Source organism: Balaenoptera borealis (assembly GCF_965194805.1).
Source record: "Balaenoptera borealis genome assembly, chromosome: 12".
NCBI classification, from domain to species: Eukaryota; Metazoa; Chordata; class Mammalia; order Artiodactyla; family Balaenopteridae; genus Balaenoptera; species Balaenoptera borealis.
In genome coordinates this window covers 30838922-30849387 of record NC_138869.1, presented here as the reverse complement: position 1 = coordinate 30849387, position 10466 = coordinate 30838922, and the positions used below count along the sequence as shown (strand labels likewise).

General features: G+C 41.5%; 1 protein-coding gene across 2 annotated transcripts in view; it reads right to left on the bottom strand.

Moving 5' to 3' along the window:
- Positions 1 to 10466, bottom strand: part of CADPS (calcium dependent secretion activator) — a 781950-nt gene that overhangs the window by 481689 nt on the left and 289795 nt on the right. Inside the window, exons 4-5 of one of the 2 annotated variants that reach the window (XM_082344670.1) lie at positions 8863 to 9020; positions 1391 to 1617 (exon numbers count right to left, since the gene is read on the bottom strand). The gene's annotated coding sequence lies outside the window, so the exon portion shown is untranslated. The remainder of the gene's footprint in view (positions 1 to 1390; positions 1618 to 8862; positions 9021 to 10466) is intronic. The other variant, XM_082344669.1, reaches the window with a different exon arrangement.

Here is a 10466-nt window from a genome sequence, read left to right as displayed (position 1 = left end):
ACAGGGGCAAAGTCGTGCAGCTGGAAGAGTTGGCTAGAACTCTAAGGGGAACCCTTGGAGTGTATTTAAACAGGCACATCAATTGTCATAAAGATGCTTTCCTACCTTTTTCTTGCAAGGCATGACTTCATGCTATAAAAAGACCAGCATACAGACTTTCCTTGGACTGGTGAAAATCAATCTCCATTTCAGACAACTCACCATAGGAAATGCAATAAATGTTTAAAGAATATTCTGCACTCAAAGTCAACTCATAGTGAAGAGACAGCAAAAAGTTAGACCTAAATCATAAGGCTTTATCTCTTCTCCCATTATTATTTATTCTGCACAACAAAATGAGACTCCTATGAGTCACCAAGTCATTTGGCCTGTCAGCGATTAAAACAGCACATTTTAAAGTGCAGTGGCCATAACCTATTTGATTACTTCAGAAAATGTGTGGAAAAGGGAAAACCTTACATGTGTCTTGATGCCTTCAGGCAATAGGTTGAGTAATCACATAGAACCGAGTCATAATTTTTTCCCCCATCCATACATATGCATGACTTCTGGCAACTTCACAGGCAGGGGGAATGGCTTCAAGATGGAGTAACTCCATCATGGGGCTCAACTATATAGTCAAGGTTACTGAGGGCAGTTGAGTCTTCAGTTCCCTGCTGACAATTTACTAGTTGGGTGATGAAAGTGATAAATGTTCAAACTGTGCCCAAATTCATAATACAAAATATGTGACTTTAAAATTAATCTCTCATAGGAGTAACTAGTTTAAAAAATAAGAGAAACTGTAGCCTGTTAAGAGTTTGTTTTTATCCCTAGGTTTGCCCAGGTTAACTGGCATTTCGGTGATAAAAAAAAACTTTTAACATCTCCACATCAACCTTATATTCCATAATTATTGATACAGTTTCATGGTCAGATATTTGGTCTTTTCAACCTCATTATTACCTTTGCTATTGCCATGGTTTGTATATTGTTTTTCTAATTCTTATAGACATGATTCACTGGGTAAAACATGTCTGTATACCACCTGTTCTACCAAGTTGTTTCTAGAAAGAAAAAAGAAACTCAAACCAAGAATCTAAAACACCAAATTTTGCACAAAGGTTTGAGTTGTGGCTTTGGGATCAGACTTGAGTTCAAATCGTGATTCTTAGCTGTGTGACCTGAAAAAGATAGTTCTTTGATCCTCAATTCTTCAACCTTAAAAGTGGCAATAAAAGTACCAATAATCCGTAGGGATTTTATGAAGGTGAATCAAATTCATGCATCTAAAATGCTGAGAACAATGGCTAACACCTGTTCAGGAAAGGAAAGCTATTGTCAACATTACACATGAATTGGTATCCAACTCTGTGGAAGAACTCAAAAAAGAGAGGTGTCCAGCACTTACCCACTGCAGAGAGGACAGGTCCTGTTGGAACAGCTTCTACAAAAATTCTTTGTTATCAAGATTTTAAGCTTCCATCCCTGAATAAAGAACTTCATTTGAGATAGCTTATAAAAACACATGAAGTTATCACTACATGTTTTATCAAAATTCATCTGAGGAAATACTTATTTGCCAAATGACCACGAAATAGGGATGTTATATCCAGACTTGTAATGAGGTTGACATTCCTGGAAGAAAAAAAAGAAAGAAAGGCCATTCAAACATTGCTTTTTGAGGGCTCAGCTAAATAGCTTTTAGAGAGAGCCTCCACTAGCTTGTATTTGCATAACAAAAAGATTCCCCCACCTTCCTATAGTCTTATTTGCAGATTCCCAAATAGAATATTTATTAAAGTCTAGATGCAATTAAACCTTTTGTGAAATTTGTGTTTGATCATGAATAGGGGTGAGTCAGAAAGTCTGTGAACGAGACTGAAACATAAAGGGAAGTATACAAGAAAGCATTCTCATCCTATATTTAGCCATAACATTCAAATGACAAAAAAAGAGAGAACACTTTAGACTGAGATGAAGTTTTCCAATGAGTGCCATTCATCACTAATCTTGGTTTCTTTGTTTATTGCTCTCATTAATTCAACTAACATATGTTGGATGTTGGAAGATTTGCTTATAAAATGGTGATGGGAAAGGTAGTCTTGTCCTAACCTAATCTGTCTGGATTCTGAAAGTGCTTTTATATGAAAGGAAAATTTAGTGAGTCCTCAAATAGTACTGTGTTTTATTAACATAACAAAACCGTGTTTCAGGTTACTACAAAAAGATGCCACAAAATCTAAGCCTTTATATTTCACTCTAGAAACTTAAAAGGAAGTCTGTTCTCACCTCTATTATTGTTCTGAACTAGGAATTCTTTTAAAATAGTCTATATTTTACTATGAATATTTCAAAGAGGTGGTTCCTAAAGAGGTTACCTACTCTGGAGAGGTATTTGGGGGAGGGGGGGGTCAAGCAGGGTGATTTTTTTTTAACATAAACGAGGGCTTAATCTAATCAAATAATTTGTCCATAATTCCAAGGAAACCAGAGGAGACTTATGCATTTGGATGGTGTGATTGAGTAAGTGAGAACAAATCTCTTCTCACTATGATTTTGTAGATTTAAATTTCCCAAAGTAATTTTCCTGCCACCTGACCTTATTTGCCTTTGCAAAGGCAAAACAAATCAACTTGAGAGGAAAAGGAAAGGAAAACAATAATCTATGTTTTCATGTTCCTGGATTATTTGATTCCCTGGGTAGGCTTGTCTTGCTTACTTATAATCATACCAAAATATTCATAATTTAGAAATTGGCAGGAAATGAAACTGCAATCCTTCTGTTCCTGTTGGAACATATCAGGAAATCAGGATTTTCTCTTACCCCAGAGATTCCTTTCAGCATGTGCCAATTTTCAAGCCTTGGGATGCTAAATGACAAGAATTATATGTGAAACCTTTCAGTGAGCCAAGAGTTCTGGTGTACGTGCCCTGAAAGTGCATTCCAGGACCTCAAAGGCACTTCGATTCTGCTAATTGAAATGCGGATGTGTTTTTAACCATTGGGCCCAGCAACACTGGTCATTTAAGTTAGATTTTGTGAGCTGGGGCTCAGATAATCCTAATCATCTATTTATGGCAGGTATATGGAAACTTCTAGTAATGCTTGTTAAGTAACTCTTGACTCTGGAGTTCAATTATTTTTTTCATTGGTTTAATGAACACACCTATTTGTACCCTTTATTGAACCCCTATTATGTCCCAGATTCTGGGCTAGATCCTGAGAATACAAAGTCAAGGGAGCCCAGTTTTTCGCTTGCAAGAAGCTCACAGTCTAGTTGGGAATATAGGCAATAAAAAAAAATGATAATGTCCTCTGGAAGGTTCGAGGATAGAGCTGTAAGCCCATAGTTACAGGATCAGCTATGAGGAACACCTAGAGTCAGAATATGAAATAGTATACGGAACTAGAAAAACAGCTGACAATGCGTTATAGTCCAATGTATCTGAAAGATGGAAAATATACCAAAGATGATCTGGGGAGAATCTTTACATGGATATATGTCTCTAGGATAGTGCCAGAAAGGTTTTAAGGTGATGCCTTTCTAAAAGGATAAGGAGGACAGAAGGGGTTTTCTGGGCAGGGAGAACCCTGAACAGAGGCTCAAGGGCAAACTGCAGAATGGCATATGGAAAGATCTATTTGGACACTGGAATCAGATGGACCTGGGTTCAAATCCCAACTCTGTGATTCTCTAGCTCACATTCAACCATGTAGAAATTGCCTAGGGCAGCTGAATCTACTCACAACCTGCTTTGTTATTGTATTTTTTTTTATGTTATTGTAATTTTAATTTAGAGTATTATTGTTAGCTTTAAATAAGTCTAAGATTAAGTAACCTTTAAAATTTGTCCAATTTGGGGATTAATGGTAATGATCATAATGACATATTGTTGTTGATAATAAAGATGGCAGATATGATGTTTGTTTATGGGGTGCCTGCTTCATCCATGCAGACACTAAGGATTTCATATGTTTTATCTCATTTTTTTCCAAACAAGTGCCTGAGGGTCTTGATTTGAACTTGTGCTGTTAGACACCTTGATATACCACTGTAGGGCAAATAAGGTTCTAAGGCTGCTTCTTGCTTATAGTTTGGATTCCGGTCATTAGAAAGGCCATCATTAAAAGATTTGAGTCAAATCCTTTACCACAGCAACCTGACAAAGATGTGTGTTTTGGGCAAGTTACTTAATGTTTCAGGTCCCAAGTTTCTTTTGCTATGGTATTTACTTGATAGGCTCATTGCAAGGATTAAGAAGTAAGGCTCAAGAAACATAACTGTTAGATTTCATCATAATCATCCCCTAGTTTTTTTTGTCCTTACTCCTGATGGATATAGCTACTACCAACAAGAGCAGAGCTCAGGACTCCCCTTTTGGTTTGGTTTTTCTAATCTCACTTTAATGGAGGGCTCCTCAGTAAAGATATTTGACCTTGTGGGGTCACTCATCATTTTAGCACCTTTATTTTGCTTCCGTGAGACACCATTCAAATACCATTATGGACAACTCTCACCTTATTTTGTCTGTTCCCTAGAAAGCCCCTTTGGTTCAATTTGTAACTGATAATAATTTTTACTCCATTTCCCATTGATAACTTCTGGTCCATACTTCCCATCCTTTCCAAATTCTAGTTAAGAAACCTGGAAACAAGTTTTTCATTTTCTCTTTGTCCCTCCTATGGGTATTATTCAGCCTCAGAGCTCAGAAGGTATGGTTGTAAATTAACCACTCTCCCCCTTACCAAAAATGCAGGTTATGGTTGGTAATAAGTTTTACAGCACACTGCCATCTCTGGTGGCATGAGGGACCACCAAACCCCCAAAGCCCATAAAACAGCATTAACCACAGATCTCATGGAAAGTGACTTTGAGTTGAATTTAGGAAGGAGCTTGAAGCTTCTGTAATTTTCAAGGTAAGTCTCTCCCCACAAATTAGAGAGAAACAGGACCTATTGCTTTGACAATGAGGTGGGAAGGAAAATGCAGCATTACACTACTTTCTTTTTTACTTCTCCCCTCAATCAAGTTTGAACACCACACCTTCAAGTGGGGCCTTCCCCTGGAGATTGGAGGGCATATGGTGATACAAGGCCCTACTTTGCCTGTGCCTGTGGCAACTCAAAACATTTCCTCTTATCACTGGACCGTGAGTTTCAGATTTTAGTGTGCATAAAGGATGCCTGGAAACAATCTTAAAGATGGAAATTTCTGGGCTCCATCCCCCAAGTTTTTGATGTATTAGGTCTATAGTGGGTTTCCGGAATATATGTTTTTGTCAGGCGCCCATTGGTGCAAATGGTCCATATCCTTCCTTAGAGAAATGCTCCTTAGGGAATTCTCATTCCTAAGATACATGGATGGAGGAGAGGGACAGATCTCGGATTATTACTTGTACAGGAAGTGCTGAACAGAAATGGAAGAAAAAAAGATATTTTCTTCAACATATGCAGGAAAGAGAATCCTTGGGGAAAAAATAACCAGAATGGGGTCTTAATGACGGTGTCATTCTGAGGGAGTCAGAATGAGGAAATACCCAAGGCCAAGAAAATGACACTATCCACAAACCACCGCCTGTCCTGAAGGATTTGCTTTGTTCTGAGGATCGATTTCTTCCCTCTCGTCTGTTCAATCAGCTCCAGGATAATCTAAGCAGCCACTCCTCCCAAGGACTTCCCTGCCCTCTTCCAAGTTGTCATTCTTGGCACTCCAGACCCTGCTTCTTACTCTCGGTTCCAGGCTTCAGTTTGATGGAAATAGGATGAGAACACCAGATGCATCCCTTGGCGAAGTGAAGTCTGGGAGCCTTGAAGGCCTGGCCCCCCTCCCCACCTGAGGTAGGAGGAGCAGCTCACTAGGGAGAGCTGGGAAATCGGGGCTGGAGTCTGCACGCAGGAACGGAACCCCTGTGTACAGTATCCAGGTGGATAACTGCCTCATACACCAAGGCTTCGGTCTCACTCTGCTTCAATCCATAGAAAAATGAGTCAGGGCCCAGATAAAAATTTTCTTCTGGATCCTGCTCAATGGGAAATATATTTTAAGAAGGGAAAGCTATTTTTAAGGATTGCTTTTATTAGTCTATTGATTCCAGACCCCAAAATGGGTCAGCTCTCTTCCTGTGCTGCTAAAGGTATTTTTGATAAGTCATTAAATAAATGCAAAGTCACGCATTTGGCACTTGGAGTCCTGACCCACTCTTCTGCTCTGCTGAGGGTATGTGGTGATTTTGTTCTTAGCCTGTTTTGCTGTCAGCCAATTTTTCATTCACAGAGAATCTCTGACCCCTGCATCCTAGGGTAGGCAGTCTGGAGCCCCAGCAGGATTCTCAGACTCCATCTGCAGTTATTTTAAGAATTTCAATTACATAAGCAAGGCCCTTTTTAGAATCCCTTCTTAGGGTCAGTCTCACACAGGACAACCTTAAAATTGCTGCCATGAGCATGTGAATGGCTTTTGCCATTTGGTCTTTTACAATAAGAGCTCTGAGGCTGTTACCAAGGGAAGGAGAATGCAGGTCATCTGACCTCTACTCCTACAGAGTTGCTGGGAGCAACCCTCTTACAATGAGGAAATGGCAGAGGGAATATCCTGCTTTGGTTACAAGAAACTGAAACTCAGCTGACACTGGTTGAAACACAGAAGGGGATGTATTGGCTCACACACCTCAAGTCCAGCAATAGCACTTCAAGCATGGTTGGTCCAGAGCTTAAGAGATGTCATCAAGATTCAGTCCCTTTGTCTCTAGTTCTGCTTTGCTTTGTGTTGCTTTTACTCCAGGTCAGGCCTTCTCCATGTAATATCCTCTGGCAACCCCAGACAGCATCCTTTCAGTTGAAGTCCTTTGGAAAGAAATGTTCTTTCTTCCCAAGAGTCCCCCAGAAGTTTTGACTTGAACCTCCTTGGATTGATTTGGGCCAAATGCCGCTTACCCTCCATCACCATGGCTAAGGGCGTGTGTGCTCTGATTAGCTGATCCATGATCACATGATCCATAATCACACGCCTCCTCTTAGAGTCAGAATCACCCACCAAAGGATGCGAACTGCAATGGGAAGGAGTAGTTCCCCAAGGAAAATAACTGTTTGGTCCTCAGAAGAAAATCAGTGGACCTCGGCGGGGCGGGGGTGGGGGCGGGGAGCAAAACAACCCTAGTACATACTATTCAATTAGGCAAAACAAAGGATGATTGTGAGGCCCCTGATGGACTTCTGGATTTGGAGGCCACCCACTATCCCCAGGGCCCTCACAATCCCAAAGCTCATGTAGCCTCTGAAATATGGCCAAAGGAAGAGAAGCAAGAGAGCAAACGCTGTCACGTACCACCTGCTTGTACTGCTGGAGAGCCCCGTGTACAGCAGGTCAAGATTGCACAAAAGTTTGGTCCATTCTAGCTCCTGCATATCACAAAATCTCATTTAACAAGAGAAAAATTGCTATTATTTAGTGAGTGTCTACCATGTGCCAGGTGCTACACACACACACACACATACACACACACACACACACACACACACACACACACAGAGCAAATATGCTGACATGCACAACCTATTTAGATTCATACTGCTTGTCTATGCATACTATTTAGACCCACTGGATTGGGGGCAGTGGAATAAATAAAAATTCTAAAGGCATAGCAGTGGTACAAAAGCTTCTTAAGGGTAGGGAATAGATCTTGTTCATTTCTGTATCCTTATCATTTTACTCTATTCTGGGAACTATGTAAAAAGTACTTTTAAAACCCTAAATCAGGGCTTCCCTGGTGGCGCAGTGGTTGAGAATCTGCCTGCCAATGCAGGGGACACGGGTTCGAGCCCTGGTCTGGGAGGATCCCACATGCCGCGGAGCAACTGGGCCCGTGAGCCACAACTACTGAGCCTGCGCGTCTGGAGCCTGTGCTCCGCAACAAGAGAGGCCGCGATAGTGAGAGGCCCGCGCACCGCGATGAAGAGTGGCCCCTACTCGCCGCAACTGGAGAAAGCCCTCACACAGAAACGAAGACCCAACACAGCCAAAAATAAAAATAATAAATAAAAAAAAATTTTTTAAAACCCTAAATCGTTTAATCCTCACAATAACCCTATGAAGCAGTTACAGTTTGTAATCTCCATTTTACAGATGAGGAAATTGAGGCACAGAGAGGTTACACAGGCAGTAAATGGAAGATTCAATCTCAGGCAGTCTGACCTCAGAGCCCCTTCTAGAAATGATACTAATTTTCCTGAATGTAAACATGAAAATAGGAATCCAGCTCCTTAACTCACAATTTTGGCAGACCATACTGGGCAGCACACCTGCACTGTCCAATGTGTTACTGGCCATATATGCCTATTTAAAATTAATTGAAACGAAATGAAAGTTTAGTTCCTCAGCTCACTAGTCATATTTCAGGTGTTCAGTAGCCACATGAGGCAAGTTCAGATATAGAACAATTCCATTCTTGCCAGAAAATTCTATTGGGTGGCACCAGTAGATGAACTGCAAATATCATTCCCAGCCTTGATCAGGGCAGTGGAACTGGAGCATGGAGCATCCCTACCCACTGTGGTGGTTGCCCTTCCATGCTCCCTCCCCTTACGTACTGTCTGCTCTGGGCATCTCTACAGTCATAGCAGGCAGCAGTCAATAGCCAATAAACGTTACCCCCTCCCCTAAGTTCTGCTGGGAGTTTTAAGGCAGGGAATCTGGCTGCATTGTTGGCAGGAGATCCTGGCAAAGGTGGGGATGGATATAAAACTCTGGTTTGATATCCTACAAGACACTGCCTGTGTGTTAAAAAGCCCAGTCTTTGAAGACACACAGATCTTGATCCGAATCCCAGATCACCACAGCCCTACAACAGGACCGCAGATAAGCATGAGCCTCAGATCCTCACCTGTAAAGTCCAGTTAATACCACTTGCCTCCTATCAGCATTGATGTCCTTGACATAGCGTCTGTTGGCGGCCAAGAATTGGCAGCTGCTGAGGTCACTATTATGATGATTACGTTACTCAGATGACCCTTAGTTCTCCAGTCTTCAGGAGTCACCCTTCTGTTGAAAACCAACAGGACAATATCCTGAGCCAACTCTCAACGGACCACAATCCCCTTCCTAGGTAATTTCGGGACATGCTGAAATCTGTCTTGGAGGCTTCATGGCACCCCCTAAGTCCCTCTTTGCTCTGGACTACATTTTCAGGGTAACATGAGTCAATTTTGCCATCCTGTGATGTGTTTCCCTCTTTGTTTTATTCACTCCAAGCATGCCTATAGACCCTTCTCTTAGCTCTTCAAAACACAATGACAACTGGGCTGTGGTATTTAACAGACTTAAGGAACAGAATTATAAAGCAGAAAAGGAAAATTTAATATTGGATAATAACTATTACTATTGTATTTGTAGGGTCTGTAGATCGTGCACCTCCAAAGGGGGTCTCCAAGTCCTCTGATTTATCACCGTGTTACAAGGGCCATCTGACCTTCTCCTGTGATAATTATTTTGAACAGGACCTCTTTACCTATGAATAAGACCCCTTGCCCTAGAGCTAGTGTCAAATGATCCTGCCCCAGCCCAGGCAAACACAAATTGGCCTCCATTCTTGTCCTGGGATGACTGATTCAGATAAATAATCTCTATTTCCTGAACTTGAGGGCAACATGTAGAAAGCAAGATGACAGGGCAGCTAGTGAAAGGCCAAGCCAAGGGAATATACTTGCTGATTCCTTAACTCCCTCTTCCACGACATCTGTGAGTGGATGGAAGGACATTTCTCTGCTTATATTGGGCCCTATCTGTGGCTCTTTGACCTCTTGGGTTGTTCTGGGATACAGAACAGTCAGGAGCTAATGCAGTTCACATTGCGGCCCAAATAGGGGCCCAGGGCCTCCTGACCACTGGCTTCCAATCAAACCACAAGCTGGATCTCATGTTCTGAACCCTTTTCTGCAGCCTTGATTGCACTGAGGCCCCTATTTATCTCTCAGAGACAGAGCCACTGGGCCTTGGCAAGAACAGAGGGCTCAGGAGAGGAAGAAAAGCAGCTACTTAATGGAAAGAAATGCTTAAGTAACCTCAGAAGAAAAATCTAGAGCTTCCTAAAAGGATTATCACATTTGAATAGCACTTTACAAATAATAGCTCGTAATTATTGAGATCTCATTATGTGCCAGGCACTGTGCTTGCACTTTTGAAGGCATGATCCCGTCTCATTCGTAAATCAGTCATCAAAGTAGTTATATTCTCCCTTTTTTTGGAAGCTGAAGCTCAGAGGGCAAGTAATAGGATCAAGATTACTGAGGAGGAACCAGGAAAGCCACAGAGATTGGATGACTCCAGAGTCTGTATTCTCAACTTCTATCTTTGTTTTCAATGTTCTTCCAGGTATGTTGTTTCACTAACTGCAGTGAGGTGTTACCCCAGGGGGCAGGGGGCAGTATTAGCCCCATTTTGCAGAAAGGAAACGGAAACTCAGAGAATTTATATGACTTGCTCAGTGGT